The sequence below is a fragment of the Bos javanicus genome, chromosome 8, assembly GCF_032452875.1.
Source record: "Bos javanicus breed banteng chromosome 8, ARS-OSU_banteng_1.0, whole genome shotgun sequence".
NCBI classification, from domain to species: domain Eukaryota; kingdom Metazoa; phylum Chordata; class Mammalia; order Artiodactyla; family Bovidae; genus Bos; species Bos javanicus.
Genome location: NC_083875.1, coordinates 36,416,151 through 36,440,717, shown reverse-complemented (window position 1 = coordinate 36,440,717; position 24,567 = coordinate 36,416,151). Strand labels below are relative to the sequence as shown.

Sequence of the window (24,567 nt, the reverse complement as noted above, 5' to 3'; positions counted from 1 at the left end):
TTTTGATTTCTGAGGCTTTAGGGACTTTGCATCAAAGTAACACAGGAGTGGCTAAACTCTGACATACTATAAAGAGCTTCTGCAGTAACAATTAATATATGGAGCCACTGACACTAGAATTAATCTTGGAAACCACTCTCAAGGTGATGGGGAAAATAAATGTGCCACAGGCGTACCCCTTAGTGCTACACCATCTTTGTTGTGTTCTATCATTGATCATTGATGATAGCAAAAAAGCAATCACTCACAAAACAGAACTAATAACAGTCTTCAGATATGAAAGGATCTTCACTCACGTCTATGTTTGGTACCAAACCATGTTTAGTCAATAGTGGTGTTTTTATTTATTTATTTTTCCTTCCCTCTTCCTTTCCCTACTGCATTGTCAGTGGCACCAGAGGCCAGTTCATTCACTATTCTGAAATAGCCTTTTTGGATACTGATTTTTATCCAGATATAAATATGTGGCTCTAAGAGAATATGGAAACTTCGAGTATTAGCACTTGCACGGTTACAAATATATGGGCACTGCTGCTGCTGCTAAGTCGCTTCAGTCGTGTCCGACTCTGTGCGACCCCATAGACGGCAGCCCACCAGGCTCAGCCATCCCTGGGATTCTCCAGGCAAGAACACCGGAGTGGGTTGCCCTTTCCTTCTCCAATGCATGAAAGTGAAAGGTGAAAGTGAAGTCGCTCAGTCGTGTCTGACTCTTAGCGACCCCATGGATTGCAGCCTATCAGGCTCCTCTGTCCATGGGATTTTCCAAGCAAGAGTACTGGAGTGGGGTGCCATTGCCTTCTCCGATGGGCACTGCAGACAGGAGCAACTTTGCTCTGAGCCAGATAGTCAAACTGACATCAAAATTCAGGGAATTCCTAGGTGTAACAGACACGGGGGGCTGTATACTTTGCTTTTTCATAGTGGTGGTGAAAATTGTATTGTCAGCATTAGTTCCACTACCCTGGTCCCACTAATTCAGCTCTTCCTTCACAAAAGGACATTCAGTCCCTCTAGGGGGTTAGTGCAGCAGCTGGGGTTCCTGGGTCACATGAATCCTTTTGCATCTTATACTTTAACCAGCCTGACTATGAGACTGCACTCCAAGAGTTCCCTTTGACTTGAATTCCTCTTGGCTGCTGCACTTTTGCCCTCTTGATGCCTTTGGATCCTCATAATCAGTAGTTGCTGTGGATAATGAACATTTTTTCTACAGCATATACACCATCATCGTTGTATTCTATCATTGATCATTGATGATAGCAAAAAAGCAATCACTCACAAAACAGAACTAATAACAGTCTTCAGATATGAAAGGATCCTCACTCACGTCTATGTTTGGTAACAAACCATGTTTAATCAATAGTGGTGTTAAACTGTAAGCTCTATGTAAGACTCACAGAGGAACAATAACTCTCCTTGGAAATAAAGAGGTAGATTATTTGGGTAGATTATTATGTAAAATGTAAATAAACAACTATCATGTAAAATGAACAACTGTTTGGTCCATTGCTATTATCTCATTTCATTCTGGAAGCGTTTATTTGAATTTCATGAACGAAGTTGATATTGTGAAGAAAACTCCCCCATGATCCCAAGATAACACTTAGTTTTCAGAATCTAGATGGAAACATGCTTCTGTGGAATAATTTAGATTCTGTCTCATGTACTCAAAATGTTTCCTAATAATAACATCCCTGTTTCTCATCATGCCTTGATACACACCATCTAATACCTCACCATTTGCCTCTGAACTTTTCCTTGTATTAAATCCAAAAGAATAAAGGATACCTATGTGATTACTTAGAAAGGATGAGATAATAATCTATCTAAAAGAAAGCATTAGGCTCCTTCCAGAAATTCCTTACCAGGAGAACACCAAAGAGGAAGTAAGTGTGTTTATCTATGGTAATAAGAACACAGTTGCCTAGCAATCAAGTTAAGTTCCCTGTCATCTTTATCAAGCAGCATGTTTACACTGGAGACAATTTGAGGAAAGAGAAATCTGAGCTGTGATATCAGCACAATGAAAGCGTATTTCTAAACACAGGGAGCCGTCATTTATGAAACAAGATGATGACTACTTAAAACACAGCGTTTAGATAGGCGTAGATTGAAGTTTCAAAATGTCATAACATATTTAAGGCTCAATCATTTCAACTCTTCTCCAATAATCACTTTTTCAACATTATACATTCTACCAAACAGATAATATAGAATATTTCATTGGAAGGTGGGAAATTTTTGTCATAGTATGTGTGCACTTGTGTGTGTTTGTATGTATATCTGTGCTTGTGAATGTATGTGTGTGAAGGACCAGAAAGAGAAGTGTTTGTTGACTTCGTTTAATAATCTAGGAGAATTTTTCTAACAAAAGAATAAAACAGGTTTATTTTAATGAAGTTAATTAGAAGCAATTATTTTAAAAATTAATTGACTAATCATGCAGGAACTTCAATTTTATTTTTTTTCTAACAGCTTCTTTTTTTCTTAATGATGTTCAAGAGGCTAGTCTCTCAAAGGGATTATTCAATGTGCATTTATATAATAATTATTTTCTTTCCTGACTTCAACACGTATACCTAGATCAACTCAGAAAAACCACACACTTCACACCATCAGCCAAAAGCAGAGTCAGAAAAGAGAATCTTTGGGGTTTTGTTAAGAAGAAGAATGCCAACAATTAGAAAATAAAGTTTCTCTCTGCTAAACTTTCAGAGGAATGCAGATGAATTGGCTCTTAAAGGTACATGTGGGAGGACTTCAGGTTCACTCTGCTGTCAACTAAGCAGGAAGCACTTTTTCAAAATGCTGACTGATGCCTCCTCATAGAGCTTGTTCAAGGCACAGGACTGAGTTACTGAGACTGTCTTACTATTTATCTTCCAGCAGTCCTCATCCTCTTTTGGAACAAGCAATCACTTTTGCTTCCCCTCGTCTTTTTCATTAATGCTTTCTTTACACAAATATGGATAAAATCACTGTGATAGTACTTCTATGAATATTCGTATTAAATTTATTATATTTCATTAAGGAAGGTACTAAGGTGTTTTGCAATGTACACAAACTATGGGCAGAGTTCTTAGTCTCAATTCCAGTTCCTTCTCTTTTCTATCTAGGTGACCTTAGTCATGTTATTCAGCTGTTTTGAGAATCATCTGGAAAAGGGATGATCAGATATTCTTTACATGACAGATGTGAAGATTATCTGAGAAGATGTTTGTAAAACCACCTAGCCGAGCACTATTAAGAGAGAGAGAGAGAGTTCTAGATTTTTTTCCATTGAGGAACGTAAAGTAGCAGAAAGCAGGTGAACATTTTGATGATGCTAAAGGACTTTGCCTGCACTCCAGATATAGAGACATGAGGATGACTAAAGCTTTGTAAATGGTAGGTTGATTTATCCCCAGAACAACTTTTTTGATGATAAAGTCAAATCACAAGTACAAACACATGCAACAATCCTTGCAAAATCATTTGTATGGCTCATGGGATTTTGGACAGGAACCTTTAGGGAGCTAGAACCCAAGTGTCATCAGGTATGTCATCTACTAATGTTGGACAAGTCCCAAGTAATTTCAGGTTGATAAGTTGTTCAAATGCCACCACAATCCTGTGTGTAGGCAGTATTGTCCTTGTTTTTAACGTTAAAACATTAAGGCCTCGGGAGACTAAGTGGATCGTAATGATGGTGTTGGGATTTTACTCAGTAGTTTGGAGTCAGAATCAACAGGCACTTTCTACTCTACCAACATCAAAGTCTATGTTATAATTAGGAAAATAATGAATGATGGACTATTAATGATAACTTTATATATACACCATAAATAAACAAATTATTTTCCCCAAGATACTTCAAATTAAGAGATCTTATTATGATGATAAATGATTAACACATAATAGCCACCAAACAACAACAACAACAATGAACCTCAAGCAACAACCATAAACTCAAGGTTATATTTCCCAATTAAAATATTGTGAAAATGCTGCTAAAAAGGAACTTTTACTTATGTCTTTATGGCAATAAAAGGGAGGTTATTGAATCTTTTTTACTTTTTTTTTTTATAGATTTATTTATTGATTTACACTTTGGGATAGAAAGACTGTCAATTCTCCAAGGTTCCTTGGTAAATCTGTACATTACAATTGAGATCAGCACTGCGTTCACTTTTCCTTTGCCTGCAAATAGCAATTACAGGATAACTACAGGGTGAATCTAGAGCTTTGTGTCCATGAATGCAGGAGTAATTTGAACTCTTCTGACTATAAATTTGAATTGCTTAACATATGCTTTCTGTAGATTAGAAACACATTTTAATGACTTATTTCACCTGTCTAAATGCATGAGATTCCCCTTTTTAGAAGTCAAGTGATTTCAAGAGTAGATCAGGTTTAGAACACTCATAATAAACTTGAAACGAATCAAGAAACATTTTCTTCATTTGAGCATGGCTTAAATTGAGCATGAAGCAGGATGCTCAGAGACAGCAAATAAGGACTAGAATTTTTTCTTCTTTATTGAAATAGATACAAGTATTCAATGTTTCTATTTTTTAAACCACTCAAGCTCTAGTTTCAACTGACTAAATTGTCAAAAACTAGCAAAAATTAAAAGAGGAACTTTCTGCCTCTTTGGTCACTAACTATTTTATCTCTCCCCTTTTCTCAACTACAACCTATTTATACCCTGTCTCTACCTGTCTCCAGTTTTCAGTCTACTGTTTGTTCTACTTCTCTTTCCTTTCTTCCAAATATTGACAATGAAGTATACATAATCTAGCTGTTCACTTTCTTTATTCGTACAGTGATCTGGCTTTCTTCTCTATTATTGTTTTCAATTTTCCCCTTCCTCATTTGCTTTCCTTTCGTCTCTTATCTCACCTGTTCTCTTTTCTACTCCATTAACTGAAGGTCCTTCCTTCATCATCCCAACACATCCCATTCCAGTTTGGAGGATGCACCTCACATTGCCCTAACTCTCTGATTCTGAGTCATGGTTCTCCATGAGGTAGGGTTGGGGAAGCAAATGAATCATTCTGTGACCTATTCTCCTGGTAGGCAAGTAAGAAGAAGACAACTGCACCAGTAGACACATTACAAAAACAAATGTCTTACAAAACTTCATTTGAAGGGTTTCTATTCACTCAGCATAAAAGCATGCCCATTACTTTGGACCTGGACTTTCATTCCATCTGTAATATCTTTCTATCTGCCTACCATACACAGAAAATTCATGTAGCTTTTTAAAGCCTCCAAATAATCTGAACCTGCTGAAAGTTCGCTTTTATTCCTCATGCTCCAGAATAAAATTGCTAACAATTTTCTAAGGAGTTACAACTTATAGTAGTAAAGAAATACTATTAAGTAATAAACAAATAAAATGTGAAAACTAGACCAGAAAAAAAAAAAAAAACACCTAGTATGCTTTAAATCTTACTTGTTCTTTAGATCCCACGGCTGTTAACCAGAAGTCTCCCTAAAAAGAAAGAGAAATGTGACAATTAAAATGTTGTGAAATTGATGCTATTAAAATACTGCTCATTTAGGTGGTGTGTTCTTACATTACTTAGCTAGTGGAAAATGTCAAATTTCAAAAAGAAGCGAAATTAGTTGTATTTTGGTGTTTTCCTTCATTTTCATTTTTGTAAAGAACAATTTAAAAGCCACCTTTTAAAGCAGCAAGAAGTAAAACATGCTGTGATTACTCTAAGAATAGAAATTATAGTTTTAGAATATTAATTGAACATACTATATAATCAAAACTATATATAATCTGAAATAAATGACACATATAATCATCATATATTATTAAATAAAAAACTCTATTGAAAAGTCCGTGAATAATTCTCATAAATGGAATATTATTTGCATTATTTGGAATTCCTTGCATTGTTAAGATTTAGTTCTTTGGTAAACACACACAAAGCATACTCAATTGCTTTCACTAATATCACAGGGTCTCTAGACAGTATTTGCCAAACCATGATGATAATGTTAAAAGAGAGAGACAAATCTAGATTTTAAAATTGGGCCAAGAAACACATTAAATTTCTAAATAGAGATGAGGGTTTATTATTAATAACATTTTTATTAGGATTGATAAAGATTCAAGTACATAAAAGTGTTGAGGAGTTTCAGAAATTTCATAAGCCATTTTGAAAACTAGACAACCATGTTGGTATTTTCCCAATGATTTTTGTTAAACTTGCTCCCCCCGTCCACACCCTCCCCCCCACCGGCCCCAACCTTTGGTAAGAATGGAACCAGGGAAATCAACCTGGACTCAGTGAGTGGCTTAGGTAAAAGAAAAGTATTAATCAATTCTTGTAAATTTCTAGAAAGGAAAGTTGATCAGTGATTATCTGTAGATATGGGTGGATAAAAGGTGTCCCTGATAGCTCATTTGGTAAAGAATCTACTTGCAATGTGGGAGATTGCAGGTTCGATCCCTGGGTTGGGAAGATCCCCTGGAGAAGGGAACGGCTGCCCACTCCAGTATTCTACCCTGGATAATTCCATGGACTGTATAGTCCATGGGGTCTCAAAGAGTTGGAATCAACTGAGCAACTTTCACTTTCAGTTATCATGGATGGGTAAAGAGGAGGGAGGCATTAAACAGGTTATACACTTTTGAAGTTAACATACATCTTGTTATTTTGTGATGATGGCTTTACAGATATATCAGTTCAGTTTAGCTCAGTTCAGTTGCTCAGTCATGTCTGATTCTTTGTGACCCCATGAATCGCAGCACACCAGCCTCCCTATCCATCACCAACTCCTGAAGTTCACTCAAACTCATGTCCATCAAGTCAGTGATGCCATCCAGCCATCTCGTCCTATATCATCCCCTCCTCCTCCTGCCCCCAATCCCTCCCAGCATCAGGGTCTTTTCCAATGAGTCAACTCTTTGCATGAGGTGGCCAAAGTAGTGGAGTTTTAGCTTCATCTTCAGTCCTTCCAATGAATACCCAGGACTGATCTCCTTTAGGATGGACTTGTTGGATCTCCTTGCAGTCCAAGGGACTCTCAAGAGTCTTTTCCAGCACCACAGTTCAAAAGCATCAATTCTTTGGTGCTCAGCTTCCTTCACAGTACAACTCTCACATCCCATACATAACCACTGGAAAAACCATAGCCTTGACTAGATGGACCTTTGTTGACAAAGTAATGTCTCTGCTTTTGAATATTCTGTCTAGGTTGGTCATAAATTTCCTTCCAAGGAGTGGAATTTATTTCATTAATTTCATGACTGCAATCACCATCTGCAGTGATTTTAGAGCCCCCCAAAATAAAGTCAGCCACTGTTTCCACTGTTTCCCAATCTATTCCCCATGAAGTGATAGGACCAGATGCCATGATCTTAGTTTTCTGAATGTTGAGCTTTAAGCCAACTTTTTCACTCTCCACTTTCACTTTCATCAGGAGGCTTTTGAGTTCCTCTTCACTTTCTGCCATAAGGGTGGTGTCATCTGCATATCTGAGGTTATTGATATTTCTCCCAGCAATCTTGATTCCAGCTTGTGTTTCTTCCAGCCCAGCATTTCTCATGATGTACTCTGCATATAAGTTAAATAAACAGGGTGACAATATACAGCCTTGACAAACTCCTTTTCCTATTTGGAACCAGTCTGTTGTTCCATGTCCAGTTCTAACTGTTGCTTCCTGACCTGCATATAGATTTCTCAAGAGGCACGTCAGGTGGTCTGGTATTCCCATCTCTTGAAGAATTTTCCACAGTTTATTGTGATCCACACAGTCAAAGGCTTGTGTATAGTAAATAAAGCAGAAATAGATGTTTTTCTGGAACTCTCTTGCTTTTTCCATGATCCAGCGGATGTTGGCAATTTGATCTCTGGTCCTCTGCCTTTTCTAAAACCAGCTTAAACATCTGGAAGTTCACGGTTCATGTATTGCTGAAACCTTGTTTGGAGAATTTTGAGCATTACTTTACTAGCATGTGAGATGAGTGCAATTGGGTGGTAGTTTGAGCATTCTTTGGTATTGCCTTTCTTTGGGATTGGAATGAAAACTGACCTTTTCCAGTCCTGTGACCACTGCTGAGTTTTCTAAATTTGCTGGCATATTGAGTGCAGCACTTTCACAGATATATACCTATGTTAAAACTCATCAAAGTGTGTGCTGTGTTTAACATTTCCAGTATATTTTATGACAAGTATAACTTCATAAAGCTCTTAGAAAACAACTAGAATCATGTGAAATAGGTATTTTATCTAGGGTATGAACTGCATGGTTAGCCCACTGAAAGATTAATAGAGATTGCTGTTATTTCAATTTTTGTTTAAAAGATTGTCTGGCTGCTGTATGATGACCCATTTGGGGAGATGGTTATTGGAAGGGGAGATAGAATTCTGTAAGGAGGTTTAGACTAATATATTGGTAGTGCAGCTAATGGATACTGGACTGATTCATTAGCAAGTACAAAGAAAAGGCTTTCTGAAGCACTGGATGTGAAGGTAGAAGCAAAGAAAGGCACCAAGGATGATGGGCAAGGATGATGGGCTCAAACAACTGGATGTATGGTGCTATCATTTCTTGAGATATTGAAAAATGAAAATATATTAATACTGAAAGAGAACAAAAGAGTTCTATTTTGGCCATATTATTTGTGAAACCCCACGAGACAACCAAATAGAAATGTTAAGTTGGAGAAAGGTTTCTAGAACTCTGAGGAAAGTTTGAGCTACATAAGTAATTTTGAGAATTTCCAGGATATATATTTAAGTAGATAAAGGCTATGCTATGAAATGGAGGCAATATCACTGAATGGGGATACAGAAGGAAACCTAGGGTCAGCATGCTACATGGCTTATCTACTGGGATATTTATATCTCTATCTCTCTTCCTTCCTCTAAATAACGACAGTGAAGGTAAAAAGGAGCTTAAGGCTGATTTTAATTATTTTTTATGTTTTTTAGAGGCTATTTTCTAATTCTTGGGTAGAAAAGACCACAATATAGATAGGGTTTCCTGGGTAACTTAAATGGTAAAGAATCTGCTTTCAATGTGGGAGGCCTGGGTTCGACCCCTGGATTGGGAAGATCCCTTGGAGAAGGGCATGGTAAACTACTCCAGTATTCTTGCTTGGAGAATTCCATGGACAGAAGAGCCTGGTGGACTCAGTCCATAGGGTCATAAAGTGTCAGACATGACTGAGCGATTTCATTCACTTTCACTTATAGATAGGGAAAAAATATATAGTATTTTTAGTAAATTAACCAAATTTGTTTCCAGTTCAATCTCAAAATTATCCTTAAAGATTCTTAGATATCTAATTAATTAATAGGTGTTTATAATTACCTAATGGAGAAGGCAATGGCACCTCACTGCAGTACTCTTACCTGGAAAATCCCATGGATGGAGGAGCCTGGTAGGCTGCAGTCCATGGGGTCGCTAAGAGTCAGACACAACTGAGCGACTTCACTTTCACTTTTCACTTTCATGCATTGGAGAAGGAAATGGCAACCCACTCCAGTGTTCTTGCCTGGAGAATCCCAGGGATGGCAGAGCCTGCTGGGCTGCCATCTATGGGGTCGCACAGAGTCAGACACGACTGAAGTGACTTAGCATAATTATCTAAAGTTCATCTGTTAAATGATCTTGATATGTCTTTTACTACATACAAAATTTTAAAATCAAATTAGAGGTGAAGAACAAAACTCTGTTAAAATTCTCAACAAGAAGTCAAAATTTTTGGAGAACATTCTTTAGGCAAAATGTATAGGAAATGTGGAAAAAACTGTGACGATATGATTTGATAAAGTAATTGGAAACTCTTTATTGTACTTGTCAGCAGCTCTTACAAACTCACAGAGATTGCTCATAGAAACAAAGCAAAAAGTTTTGAAATTAAGTTTATTAGCACAGGAAAAAAAAAATATAAGAATTTCATGTCCGGTATGAATGTTCTCCAAAGTATTGCTCAGTATGAGAATCATGGTCTATGGTAGGCTTGGTTTTGTTTCCAGAAGCTTTGAGAATTTCTGGAATGTTGGGAAGGCATGTAACCTTGCTGGATTTTTGTTTCTTCATGTGTACAGTGGAAAGGACACAAACAACTTTCAAGTATTTTGATGAGAATAAGTGGGAAAAGGACACAAAAAGATGGAGACAATCAGCAAAAACAAGACCAGGAGCTGACTGTGGCTCAGGTCATGAACTCCTTATTGTCAAATTCAGACTTAAATTGAAGAAAGCAGGGAAAACCACTAGACCATTTAGGTATGACCTAAATCAAGTTCCTTACGATTATACAGTAAAGTGACAAATAGATTCAAGGGATTAGATCTGATAGACAGAGTGCCTGAAGAAATATGGACAGAGGTTTGTAACATTGTACAGGCGGTGGTGAGAAAAACCCCAAGAACAAGAAATGCAAAAAGGCAAAATGATTGTCTGAGGAGACCTTACAAATAGCTGAAAAAAGAAGAGAAGTGAAAGGCAAAGGAGAATAGCAAGGAGACATAAGAAAGCCTCTCTCTGTGATCAATGCAAAGAAATAGAGGGGAAAAAATACAATTGGAAAGACTAGGGATATCTTCAAATTAGAGATACCAAGGAAACATTCCATGCAAAGATGGGCTTAATAAAGGACAGAAATGGTATGGACATAACAGAAACAGAAGATATTAAGAAGAGGTGGCAAGGATACACAGAACTATATAAAAGATATCTTAATGACCCTAGTAACCACAATAGTGTGATCAGTCATCTAGAGCCAGACATTCTGGAGTCCAAAGTCAAGTGAGCTTTAGGCAACATCACTATGAACAAAGCTAGTGGAGGTGAGGGAATTCCAGTTGAGCTATTTTAAATCCTAAAAGATGATGCTGTGAAAGTGCTGCACTCAGTATGCCAGCAAACTTGAAAAACTCAGCAGTGGTCACAGGACTGGAAAAGGTCAGTTTTCATTCCAATCCCAAAGAAGGGCAATGCCAAAGAATGTTCAAACTATCGCACAATTGCACACATCTCACATGCTAGTAAAGTAATGCTCAAAATTCTCCAAGCCAGGCTTCAACAGTACATGAACCAAGAACTTCCAGATGTCCAAGGTGGACTTAGAAAAGACAGAGGACCAGAGATCAAATTGCCAACATCCATTGGATCACAGCAAAAGCAAGAGAGTTCCAGGAAAACATCTACTTCTGCTTCATTGACTATGCTAAAGCCTTTGACTGTGTGGATCACAACAAATTGTGGAAATTTTTTTAAAGAGATGGGAATACCAGACCATCTGACCTGCCTCCTGAGAACTCTGTATGCAGGTCAAGAAGCAACAGTTAGAACTAGAAAGGAATAGCAGACTGGTTCCAAATTGGGAAAGGAGTATGTCAAGGCTGTATATTGTCACCCTGCTTATTTAACTTATATGCAGAGTACATCATGAGAAATGCTGGGCTAGAAGAAGCACAAGCTGGAATCAAGATTGCTGGGAGAAATATCAATAACCTTAGATATTCAGATGACACCGCCCTTATGGCAGAAAGTGAAGAGGAACTCAAAAGCCTCTTGATGAAAGTGAAAAAGGAGAGTGAAAAATCTGCTTTAAAACTCAACATTCAGAAAACGAAGATCATAGCCTCTGATCCCATCACTTCATGGCTAATAGATGGAGAAACAATGGAAACAGTGAGAGACTTTATTTTCTTTGGCTCCAAAATCACTGCAGATGGTGACTGCAGCCATGAAATTAAAAGATGCTTGCTCCTAGGAAGAAAAACTATGACAAACCTTGACAGCCTATTAAAAAGCAGAGATATTACTTTACCGACAAAGGTCTGTCTAGTCAAAGCTTTGGTTTTTCCAGTAATCACGTATGGATGTGAGACTTGGACTATAAAGAAATTTGAATGGTGAAGAATTGATGCTTTTGAATTGTGGTGCTGGAGAAGATTCTTGAGAGTCCCTTGGAGAGCAAGCAGTCAATCCTAAAGGAAATCAGTCCTGAATATACTTTGGAAGGACTGATGCTGAAGCTCCAAAACTTTGGCCACCTGATGGGAATAATTGACTCATTGGGAAAGACCATGATGCTTGGAAAGATTGAAGGCAGGAGGAGAAGGGGATGACAAAGAATGAGATGGTTGGATGGCATCACCAACTTGATGGACATGAGTTTGAGTAAGCGCCAAGAGTTAGTGATGGGCAGGGAAAACTGGTGGGCTGCCATCCATGGGTTTGCAAAGAGTCTGACACGACTGAGCGATTGAACTGAATCGAGCACAAAAATTATTTTTACAATGCAAAGAAACATAGACTGCACTACAATAGTAATAATGATACATCACAGCTAATGGTGGCAACCTATTTAGCTCAAAGACATATTCAGTGAATTTAATTTTATGTCATGTATTCAATTTCATTTACAATTTTCCAAGTCATTAATGAAGCCTACCTAGATACACGATACTGGATGCTTGGGGCTGGTGCAATGGGATGACCCAGAGGGATGGTATGGGGAGGGAGGAGGGAGGAGGGTTCAGGATGGGGAATACATGTATACCTGTGGTGGATTCATTTTGATATATGGCAAAACCAATACAATATTGTAAAGTTAAATAAAATAAAATAAAAAATGAAGCCTACCTAGAAAGAAAGAACATCATCTTTTCAGATGTCAGTATAAAAAAATACATGGAAGAAACACATTTAAAAATTTTTTTAATAAATTGTTGTAAAATTTTGGCATGTAGTAAAAAAATAATGCATCTAGTACCTGTTCCCAGTGCATTTCTTGGACTGAAACAGTATTATGAATCTCTTCCTTTGGTGCTTGCTTTAATAATTTTTTAATTTATTTTTCTTCTTTACTCCTTGTGATATTGCTCTTTTTCTACAGAAGTTCATCTTTGATTGAGATTAAATCATTAATTTTATGTGTAGCTTTCATTTTATTTTTACACAAAATAATATAATATGCATTGCTGAAATTTACATAAATACACTGAAGAAAATAATAAAAGTCATTCATAATCCTATTACCAGGAGATAACTGCTATTGATTTTTTGGTATATGGCCACATTGCCTCATTTCTATGTACTGATACATATTTTATGAACTCAATAATGGCTGCTGCTGCTGCTGCTAAATTGCTTCAGTCATGTCCGACCCTGTGTGACCCCATAGACGGCAGCCCACCAGGCTCCCCCGTCCCTGGGATTCTCCAGGCAAGAACACTGGAGTGCCATTTCCTTCTCCAATGCATGAAAGTGAAAAGTGAAAGTGAAGTCACTCAGTCATGTCCGACTCTTCCCGACCCCATGGACTGCAGCCTATCAGGCTCCTCCATCCATGGGATTTTCCAGGCAAGAATACTGGAGTGGGGTGCCATTGCCTTCTCCGCTCAATAATGGCATCATGTTGCTTTCACTTTTCCTTACTATCCTATGAATATTTTTAAATGATATGAGTGGTTTTTCTACCACATTTTTAGGAACTGCATACATATTTCTTTTAAATTTTAATTTTATGGATGAACTATAATTTTTTAGACCCATTAGAAAAGTTGTTATCAGTTCTTTTTTCTTATATAAGCAGCCCTGTGATAAACATCCTTAAGGCTATATATCTGCATGAATAATGATTGTACCCTTAGGACAAATTGCAGGACTCAGTCAAGCCTGCATACCAAATTATGAAAATTTTAATATATACTGCCAAATTGAACTCCATAATATTCAACATTCCTACCAGCAAGATATGAAAGCGCCTCCTTCCTCACACTACAGCTAATGGTAGATGTTGTCATTTTAAAATGTTTACATTTTTGTCAATTTGATAAATCAAATTATATCTTTTATCATGTTATTACATGTTTCTTTGGTTACTATTTGTATTGAGGAGTTTTTTTGTGCGTGCTTTCTCCTGTATTTGCTAGTTTCTGAAATGATTATGTAATTTGCATAGTTATCTATGTCTTTGGTATAATCACTTGTAATAATTTCTTATATATTAACAATATTATTCTTATTATTCATAAAACATAAAATTTTGATTAAGAAGACTGATGATAACCTTAGCATTTTCAGGATTAACTTATGCAAAGTTTTGTCCTAAAACCCAAGAGAAAATGAAACAGCTTTCTTAGTTTACTGAGAAGCAAAAGTGATTATAAATAGATGAATAAATTTAAGGCATTTGAGTTGTATGCTTCATATTTTTATTGCTCTATTTTTCATTCAAATTTGAATCTATGTTAAATGTTAAGCTTAGTCTATTCTGTACAGTGCCTTGAAAAAATTTTTTTGATTCTTTATATCATGTTTTTATTCACTCTTATGTCTATATTTTACTTTATCTTTTGAAAATATCTTTTGAAACTGCATGAACATTTTCTTTTTGATTGCCCAAAAAGAATAAACTGGCTTAACTAAATTTTTCTTGATGCATTACCCTAAGAGGAAAGACTTACTGGTATAGCAAGGTTAAGAGAAGAATGAAGCTGTGTACTATCTTTGTGTAAGACTTATCTGTGCTCAGTCAGGACCTTAATGCTTTGTCTGGTGTTGTCATCATTACATGGAATGTGATTTCTTTGAGGTCAGCAGCTAAACACAAATGTAATCACAAAGGAATGTGTATTCCTAAGCATGCTCCTTTAGAATTAATTTAGATATACTTAATCAGTGGTGAAAACTAGAAAACTAAGAACTTAGGTAGCTTCAGAGGTTGTAAACTAGCTGATATTCACTAGTGGTTAGCAAGTAAGTGTGCTGTACCAATAATGAGAATTGAAATAAAATATCTTACATTACTATCATGCATTATAATCTGTTTCCTATCTCATGCAACTCTTTAAATAACTTGGAATCTTGTCAAGTCAACTAATCTTTCAAAAAAAGTCAATCTCCTTTTTAATAAACTAGATTAAAAAACAAAATTATACTTATCTGAGTTATGAGTTTTGAAAAATGCAGTGGATTTTGGCACTTAAAACTGCTCATTCATTCAGTCAACATATATTTTTGAGCATCTACAATTAGTTCTAGATAGTGCTAATTACAGTTTGAAGTACAACAGTCGAAGTTTCTGCTCTAATATAAATAATATGCTAACAGGTAACAGGTATTAAACAACAAAGGTAGCTAGATGGACAGACACACAAGTAGAAGAATGGTTACTTTCAAGTAGGACAGTTTGGGATGTATTGGGTAAGGCTGAATAGGATAGTCAGGAAAATCTGTTGAGAAGTAATAATCTGAGCTGAGACTTGAAAAACAGAAAGGGCATTCATGTTAAGAAGACAGGAGAAGATCTCTAGAAAGGGTGTATATGTTCAGACTCTGACACAGGAACAAACTTCAGTGTTTGAAGAACACAAATGTACCCAATGTGGCTGCAGCATAGTGAGCTAGGAAGAGCCTGATGTGGGAAGAGTGGATGAGAAGATATAGATGGGATCATAGATTGTGTAAGGCTTTTTAGTCATCATAAGAACTTGAGCACAGTAAGGTAATCGGGAGCTACCCTGATGCTGATGATGAAGATGAAGATGATGGAGACGCTAAAGATCATGTTGATTACGAATTCAACAGTTTAGAAAACTGTCTGTTTTTCACCTAAATAGTATATAGCAAGCCAGTCACTGAGTCTGGTTTCTTGTTCAGACTCTAGTCAGTTTTATTTTTTTCTACATTTTGTTACTGCCTACAGAGGTGATGGTTTTTCACCCTTTAAGCCTAAAGTTGGTAACTGCTCTTGATTTAAGTTTGGTTCTCTTTATTTTCTCAAGGTGTTTGCCAGGTTTTGCCTTGATTTTAGTCCTGGAGAAGCATTTACAGGACTGAACAGAATTATTTAGGAATTACTTCTATAGATTTTCTGAAGTTCAAACTATTTTAATGAGCTATAATTAACTGACATTTTTCTAGCTTGCTCATTCTCTACCTATCACCCTATCCCAAACCAGTTTATTTTAAGCCAGGCTTTCCTACACATGTATTTTAGCCCTACCAGCCAAAACACACAAAGCAAAAGCATGAATTGACAATCTAAAAAGGCATCTCCCCTTCTAATGCATTGTGTCCAGAGCTACTCCTTTTGCATTTTAAGTCTCACCTGCTTGAATGCCTATTTCTTTTTCCCAATTATGGCTTTTTCCCTTTACTGTAAAGTCCACTCTGTATCCTTTGCTTTGTCACCTGCTGTATTTAGTGTTCTCCCCATCACTATTTCAGGTTATTGTCAGCTTTCGGGCACAGCCTCTGGCACACATCATGCATCTTTCCCAGCCCATTTCCTACCAACACCTTCCCATTTCCCAATTGGATTCACCAAATTAGATGTCAACCAGGATAGAATTTGCTTCCCTCGACCCTGGCAATCTTTGTCCTCATTTAAATTAACCACCTCAATTATATGAAGATAAATAAATAAATACACAACCACACACACATATACACACATAAACACAACTCACGTATTCACAAATTAGGTTTTATCCATTTGACAATAACTGTTACATGGAAAAGATACCCATCTATATACTATACAAATATAAATACTCTAATTTTGTTTATAGTCATATAGGAGTATATATTGGAGAAGGCAGTGGCACGCCACTCCAGTACTCTTGCCTGGAAAATCCCATGGATGGAGGAGCCTGGTAGGCTGCAGTCCATGGGGTCGCTAACAGTTGGACACGACTGAGCAACTTCACTTTCACTTTTCACTTTCATGCATTGGAGAAGGAAATGGCAACCTACTCCAGTGTTCTTGCCTGGAGAATCCCAGGGACGGGGGAGCCTGGTGGGCTGCCGTCTATGGGGTCGGTTGCACAGAGTCGGACACGACTGAAGTGACTTAGCAGCAGCAGCAGCAGCAGGAGTATGTATATATACACACACTCATTGAGTTTACATGCTTGCTAAGTCGCTTCAGTCATGACAGATTCTGTGCAATCCTATGGACTGCAGTCTGTCAGGCTCCTCTGTTCAAGGGATTTTCCAGGCAAGAATACTGGAGTGGGTTGCTGTGCCTTCCTCCAAGGGCTCTTCCCTACCCAGAGGTCAAACCTATGTCTCTTACGTCTACCTGCATTGGCAGGCCAGTTCTTTACCACTAGCACCACCTGGGAAGTTCCCCACTGAGTTTAAAAAGTATTTTTCTCTGAATTACTTTTAAGTTACTCTTGTAAATATTATAAGTTTTGGACTTCAGCATCGGTCTTTTTTATGGTTAAATGATTTTTTAAAAAATTGTCAGAGTATAGTTGTTTTACAATGTTGTGTTAGCTTCTGCTGTACAGCAAAGTGAATCAGTTACACATACATATACATACATCTACTCTTTTTTAGATTTTTTCGCATGTAGGACGTTACAGAGTATTGACCAAAGTTCCCTGCGCCATAAAGTAGGTCCTTAATAGATATTTATTTTCTATATAGTAGTCTGTATAGGTTGATCCCAATCTCCCAATTTATCCCTCTCCCCTTCTGATAACCATAAATTTATTTTCAACATCTGTGACTCTTTTCTGTTTTGCAAATAAGTTCCTTTGTATTATTTTTTAAATTCTGCATACAAATGATATCATATTTGTGGGGTTTTAACCCAAATTCGTTTCCCTAATGCCAATCAGTGTACTCTACATTTGTATCTTGAAATCATCTAACTTCAAAAGTTCTGAATAAAATTGGAATACATAAGAAAGTCCTATCACATATCATGGAGGTGATATGGGGTGTAAATGGTGAATAAATAGGCTTGAAGGGAGACCAGAACATTTAGTGACAGTGGAAATTGAGTCTCAAAGTACATATTTCATTTATTTAATAATTTTATGTAAGATCTGTTTTGTCAAACTTACCACATGTTTTATAGTATGTTAGTAAGTCATGCCCTTCAAACTAACCATTTTGTCTCCTGATAGTTTCAGTTTATACAAAATATTATTAACATGAACAAAACCCCCATCTCAAGGAAACATTAGCCACATTCAGCCTCTTTACCCTCTATACCAGGACTCATTACTTTAATCAGAGATTCTTTGTGTGAAACCTCATCAAGGTTTCATAAACCTCTTCTCGTATATGTAAACCTATAAACCACCATCGCATCTTACCAATCCCTGCTAAGCATTTGCCAAAGACTTTAAACATGCCCACAGAGTGTTTGTACAAAGCCTCCCTATAAAACATGGAGGACCCCAACACATTCTTTTATTAAATCTTCTAAATGTGTTTCTGAAAATTCCTCCAAACTGATAAGATAATCAGACAATATTTGTTGGAGCTCACTAAATTATGTCTTTCATAATATCATCATGTATACTCTCTTTTAAATATCAATATTCTCATCACTCCATATACAAATAAATCATAGAGTTGAAATTATACTAGCTTCACTTGATTTTCCATTTAGTGTACATTATTCTTCTATTTGGAGAAGGCAATGGCAACCCACTCCAGTACTCTTGCCTAGAAAATCCCATGGTTGGAGGAGCCTGGAAGGCTGCATTCCATGGGGTCGCTGAGGGTCGGACACGACTGAGCGACTTCACTTTCACTTTTCACTTTCCTGCATTGGAGAAGGAAATGGCAATCCACTCTAGTGTTCTTGCCTGGAGAATCCCAGGGACAGGGGAGCCTGGTGGGCTGCCGTCTATGGGGTCACACAGAGTCGGACACGACTGAAGCGACTTAGCAGCAGCAGCAGCAGCAGCAGCAGCATTTTTCTATTTTTAATATGTATCCTTCCAAAACAAGAAGTATTATATTTTGGAAAATAAAACTTTACTAAAACCTGCAATGATAACCTTATAAAAATTAGTAATAGAATAATGTGTTATCACAGTTAGGGTAAATAGTAGCACGAGCTGGAATCAAGATTGCCAGGAGAAATATCAATAACCTCAGATATGCAGATGACACCACCCTTATGGCAGAAAGTGAAGAGGAACTCAAAAGCCTCTTGATGAAAGTGAAAGTGGAGAGTGAAAAAGTTGGCTTAAGGCTCAACATTCAGAAAACGAAGATCATGGCATCCAGTCCCATGACTTCATGGGAAATAGATGGGGAAACAGTGGAAACAGTGTCAGACTTTATTTGTCTGGGTTCCAAAATCACTACAGATGGTGACTGCAGCCATGAAATTAAAAGATGCTTACTCCTTGGAAGGAAAGTTATGACCAACCTAGATAGCATATTCAAAAGCAGAGACATTACTTTGCCAACAAAGGTTCATCTAGTCAAGGCTATGGTTTTCCCAGTGGTTATGTATGGATGCGAGAGTTGGACTGTGAAGAAGGCTGAGCACCGAAGAATTGATGCTTTTGAACTGTGGTGTTGGAGAAGACTCTTGAGAGTCCCTTGGACTGCAAGGAGATCCAACCAGTCCATTCCAAAGGAGATCAGTCCTGGGTGTTCATTGGAAGGACTGATGCTGAAGCTGACACTCCAATACTTTGGGCACCTCATGCAAAGATTTGACTCATTGGAAAAGACCCTGATGCTGGGAGGGATTGGGGGCAGGAGGAGAAGGGGCTGACACAGGATGAGATGGCTGGATGGCATCACCGTCTTGATGGACATGAGTTTGAGTAAACTCCTGGAGTTGGTGATGGACAGGGAGGCCTCGCGTGCTGCGATTCATGGGGTCGCAAAGAGTCGGACATTACTGAGTGACTGAACCGAACTGAAATGAAAGCACTATTAAAAGAGTATTGATTAATAAAGTCTATTTTTTACACTTATATTTTGGTAATCGGTACTATCAACATTTCATCAACAAATATTTACTCTATTTCCTCAGTGAAAGGGTTTCCCTGGTAGCTCAGCTGGTAAAGGATCCACCGCAATGCAGGAGACCCTGGTTCAATCCCTGGGTCAGGAAGATCTGCTGGAGAAGGGATGGGCTACCCATTCCAGTATTCTTGGACTTCCTGGTGGCTCAGATGATAAAGAATCCATCTGCAATGCAGGAGACCTGGATTCCATCTCTGAAGATCCCCTGGAGAAGGGAACAGCTACCCACTCCAGTATTCTGGCCTGGAGAAGTCGATGGGGCTGCAAAGAGTCAGATACAACTGAACAACTTTCGCTTTCACTTTCCCTGTGAAAGGCAGTCTGCTAAACAATATCAGGGATTGAGAGAATTATCAACCCTCTAGATAGTGACAATCTGACTAGGGTGCAGTTCTCATTCACTAATTATAAAAAAGTAGTGCATAAAAGAAAGGAGCACGTGGGACATGCCAGCTACAGAGTATAACTAATAAGTATAACTAATGCCTGTCATGAAATGACGTTGTAGTCTTGCGGTGATTCTCCACCCAGAAGAGTCAGAACTTAAACTGCAAGAACCTTGAGATATTACCAAGACATAGTAATGTTGGTAAAAGAAGGGATACAAGGGTAAGAGCATGAGCAAAGGATGAAAATGGAAGGCACAAGGAATATTGCAAAATGCACTGCTCAATATGGTAGCCACTAGTCATATATGGCTTTTGAGCATTTCAACTGTTTCTTCTCTGAATTGAGATGTATGACTTCAAAGATTAGTATGAAAAAAAATCAGTGAAATACCTCATTAATATTAATTATTACATATTAAAATGATAATGTTGGGGATATATTGGGTTAAATATAACAACAGTATTATTAAAGTTATTTTCACCTGTTTATTTTTGCATTTATAATGTGGCTACTAGAACATTTCAGCTACTTTTGTATAAAGTCACATTTGTGACATGCATTATACATCTACTGGAAAATATCAAGTCACTGACTAATTGTCAAGAGGCTGGTTTTATTAAATATGTATTTTAAAGAAAAGTAATCAGGCTAAAAAAAAGTGTTGACTGATTGGGAGAGGCTAGAGAATAGAAATATGAATGATTACCACCTATTCAAAGACCTACACATGAAATGACAAGTGACAGGTTGGCAATGGAGGAAAGACGGCATGGCAATACATAGTTTTCTGTGTCCAGTTACTTTTGCTGAAATATACATATATATAGTTCCTAATGCCAGAGACATTATACAAGGAGACTTTTGGAATAACTAACTCTAGTGTCTAGACATGGAGATAGAAAGAGAGAAGACTCCAATATGCCTGCCATTGCAAACTGAGAAGACAGAGAGAATGATGATGCCATCCATGAAAGTGAAGGATTTGATAGGGGAGCCTGATTTGCAGGGAGAGGTGTTAAGCCCTGTGATGTATTGTAGTGGTGGAATTGTAATGATGATTAATCTCTCCATGGAATGAATGTGAGGAACAGGTAGATGGCTAAGTCTGATGTATTATATACATCAATGAGCAAATGTACTCAAGGCTTCTGTAAAATACAAGTGGAATTCAGGGAGGGAGTAATCAAATTAATGATAGTGATTAGACAACCATCTTGATAGAATTCAATACTGGATTGAAGGATGATAGTGTAATTTCGGGTGGTAATTTTTCTGAGACTTCAAACACAGAGCCAAGAACTGAGCCGTAGAGAATATGGACATTTGGAGGTTGGAGCAGGATGTTCTATTTTATTTTATTTTATTTTTAAACTTTACAATATTGTATTAGTTTTGCCAAATATCGAAATGAATCTGCCACAGGTGTACCTGTGTTCCCCATCCTGAACCCAGGATGTTCTATTAAGGTAAATTGATCAGTTATGGAAGTAGGAAAATAAAAAAGACAATGTGGGATTGTGGTGCCTAAGAAACTATAAAAATATCAAGAGAAGGAGCTGACTAACAAGAGAAAATGTTTTAAGAAATGTATAAAAGACTGTAGATGGCATTTACTAATTAGCATCAATATATTAGTCAGTAGGAACACAATCCTCGTCTGAGATCTAAGAGACACCAGATGTTCCATGGTCTGTCTTTCTGCCTTTGGATCACATGGCACATTTTCTCTACATGTGTTTGTCCTCTTATCATTCTCTGGTAAGCACACCTATTCCATAAAACTTCTCCAGAGTAGTGTCAGATTTATTGTTTTCTGTAGCATTTAATATTGCATCCTCAATAAGCACTACTTCAATCAGACTGCCTATTTTATCTTTCTGTGCATAGTACATTTTCTGACTCCAAAGCTACATTTTTCATATTCCACCTTGCTCTCTGTAGGATTGCCCTTAATGTTTAAAATACTCCATTCTTAGAGGAAACATAGCTGATGAAGATTCAGGGCTTAGGCTAGCAGGAATACTTGATCTGGACTTCTGAGAACCACACTGCTCCCAAGGACCCATATATCATCATTGGTTTTTCATTTCTCCACCAGTTCATATCTCCACAAGGATACTTGGTTTCTATTTAGGGCCTTCATTATTATTTATACTTTGGCCACCTGATGTGAAGAACTGACTCATTTGAAAAGACCCTGATTCTGGGAAAGATTGAAGGCAAGAGGAGAGGGGGACGAGAGAAGATGAGATGGCTGGATGTCATCACCGACTCAATGGACATGAGTTTGGGTAAACTCCTGGAGTTGGTGATGGGCAGGGTGGCCTGGCGTGCTGCAGTCCATGGGGTTACAAAGAGTCAGACACGACTGAGTGACTGAAATGAACTGAACTGTTATTTAAGAGTGGAACCTGCATTCATTTATTTGTTCATTCAACAAGGTACCAAAATATTTAGAAGATTAAGAAATGAATTCAATATGTATCCTACATACCCTCAATTGCAATTTTTATATACATGTTCACATGTCTCTCTTCCATACTTGAATGGAAGCTCCTGGAGAAAAGGAACTGGCTATTATACATCTTATCAATACTTGTATTCTAAATGCCCAAACCGTTCTTGGCATCAAGTAGACTGTCAACTCATAGTTGTTTAATTAATACATAAATCAATGAAAGTGTGAACTCCTTCCTGAAAGAGCTTGCAGGCTGAGAAGAGAAACCAGTATATGTACAAGTAGCCAGAGTACAAATAGGAAGGAGATGCCTGATAAAAGTACTCAGATAAAAACAGAGGAGCGTGGCTGCAGTCCATAGGGTCGCAAAGAGTCAGACACGCCTGAGCTTCTGACACAGATAAAACCATATTAGCAGTTAAGTGAAAGAAAAAAAACAATGCCTCACATAAGGGATGAGAGAAGGCTTCCCAGAGAAGTTGGCATTTGAGCAAGGCCAGAGGGAGGGTGAAAATGGGACATTTTACTAAAGGGAACAGCAATTATTAGTCCTACTCTAAAATATTTATCCCTTTTTATTTATTAAGAAAAAACACCTATTTTCCATGTCTGGTTAGTTTTTATTTAAACTCATGTGATCATCTTTCCTTTACAAAAAAGTTTTTTTTTTTTTTCCCATAAAGAAAAATTCCTTACAATATGTAGCTGCACAGCCACATTTTATTTTAGGACAATGGCATTTTTACCTCCTGTTTTGTGTGAGGGTCTGTGGGTTGTAGGAGATTAGAAAAGAGAGTTCCCAGCTGCCAGAGCCCAACAAAACCCCTGAAAATGATGACTGCATCCATTTCCAGCCCATGCCACATTCTGAAAGTGATCTTTTTGAAAGGAGGATTGCAAATAGTTGCTGCTTCTCAAAACTGCAATTGCTTTTCAGGATGCGGCCGTTGCTATCTCCATGCTGACGCAGCTCCTGTCATCGGCACCAGCCTGCCTTTGAACTGTTTAAGATATTTCATTTCCAACAATAGAGTGTTCCACAAAAAGAAAGATGTCTTGTTTTTAATAAGCTGAAATGGATGAAATAGGCAGTCGTGAAGTAAAAAGGATTATTAGGGAAGAAAGTAGAGACCTGTGAGTGCCCTTCCCCTGTGTCCTCCAGGACAGGTGATATTCTCTGTATGATGCTCTGAAAAGATATGCCTAAGTATGGGTGGGGAATGAGTGCAAAGGGAAAATAGACAAGATTTGAAGAATGTGGCATTCTCTGCACTTACATGGTATTATGCTGGAAAGAACTTGAGTGTTAGGACAAGGTTTCCTCCCAGTTCTGCCCCTTTAACAGTGTATTTTAAAGTTGCTGAGTTGCTTACTATTTCTAAGTTCAGGTTCCTGCATATGGAGCCTGTATTAATTACTTCTCAGTGCTGCAGTGAGAGTTTTGAGATAACGTCAGAAACTAGTCAGTTCATAAATGTTGGTGTCCCCTCCTCCACCTTTCCCTTCCTCATCTAATGCATGAGTAAACCTCTCTGTCAGGAACTTCACAGATCAGTGGATTCATTGCACACAATTGGAATAAGGGCTACATTATCCTTCACTGCAAAGACGGGTGCTACGCACTCACCATCTGTAGAGTTTGTTCACGTACTTTTCCATTCCTGATGGAGACACATTTGTATGCTAGGATAGGCAGCTGGCCTCTTTCCCTCTGTTCTTTTTTGATCTTCATCTCTCATTTGACTCCATAGACACGACACACAACTTGGCAGTGATCAAGTCTGTTTTCAGGTAAAGGCTTTCGTTTTCCAAGGATGTGGTACCAAATGCTATTGCTGGAAAAGGCCTTGGAAAACATCTGATCTGAACTCTTCATACAGATGAGGAAGTAGGGGCCTAAGAACTAAGGTACTTGCCCAAGACATAAGGAAAATTAATGGTTGGGTTCAGATTGG

The 24,567-nt window shown here is 37.7% G+C and overlaps 1 protein-coding gene across 13 annotated transcripts in view; it reads right to left on the bottom strand.

The window, feature by feature from the left end:
• The window catches only part of PTPRD (protein tyrosine phosphatase receptor type D), a 2,538,842-nt gene that overhangs the window by 731,602 nt on the left and 1,782,673 nt on the right, over window positions 1-24,567 (bottom strand). For all 13 annotated transcript variants that reach the window (XM_061425298.1, XM_061425300.1, XM_061425301.1 and 10 more), the window contains exon 10: window positions 5,438-5,476. The gene's annotated coding sequence lies outside the window, so the exon portion shown is untranslated. The remainder of the gene's footprint in view (window positions 1-5,437; window positions 5,477-24,567) is intronic.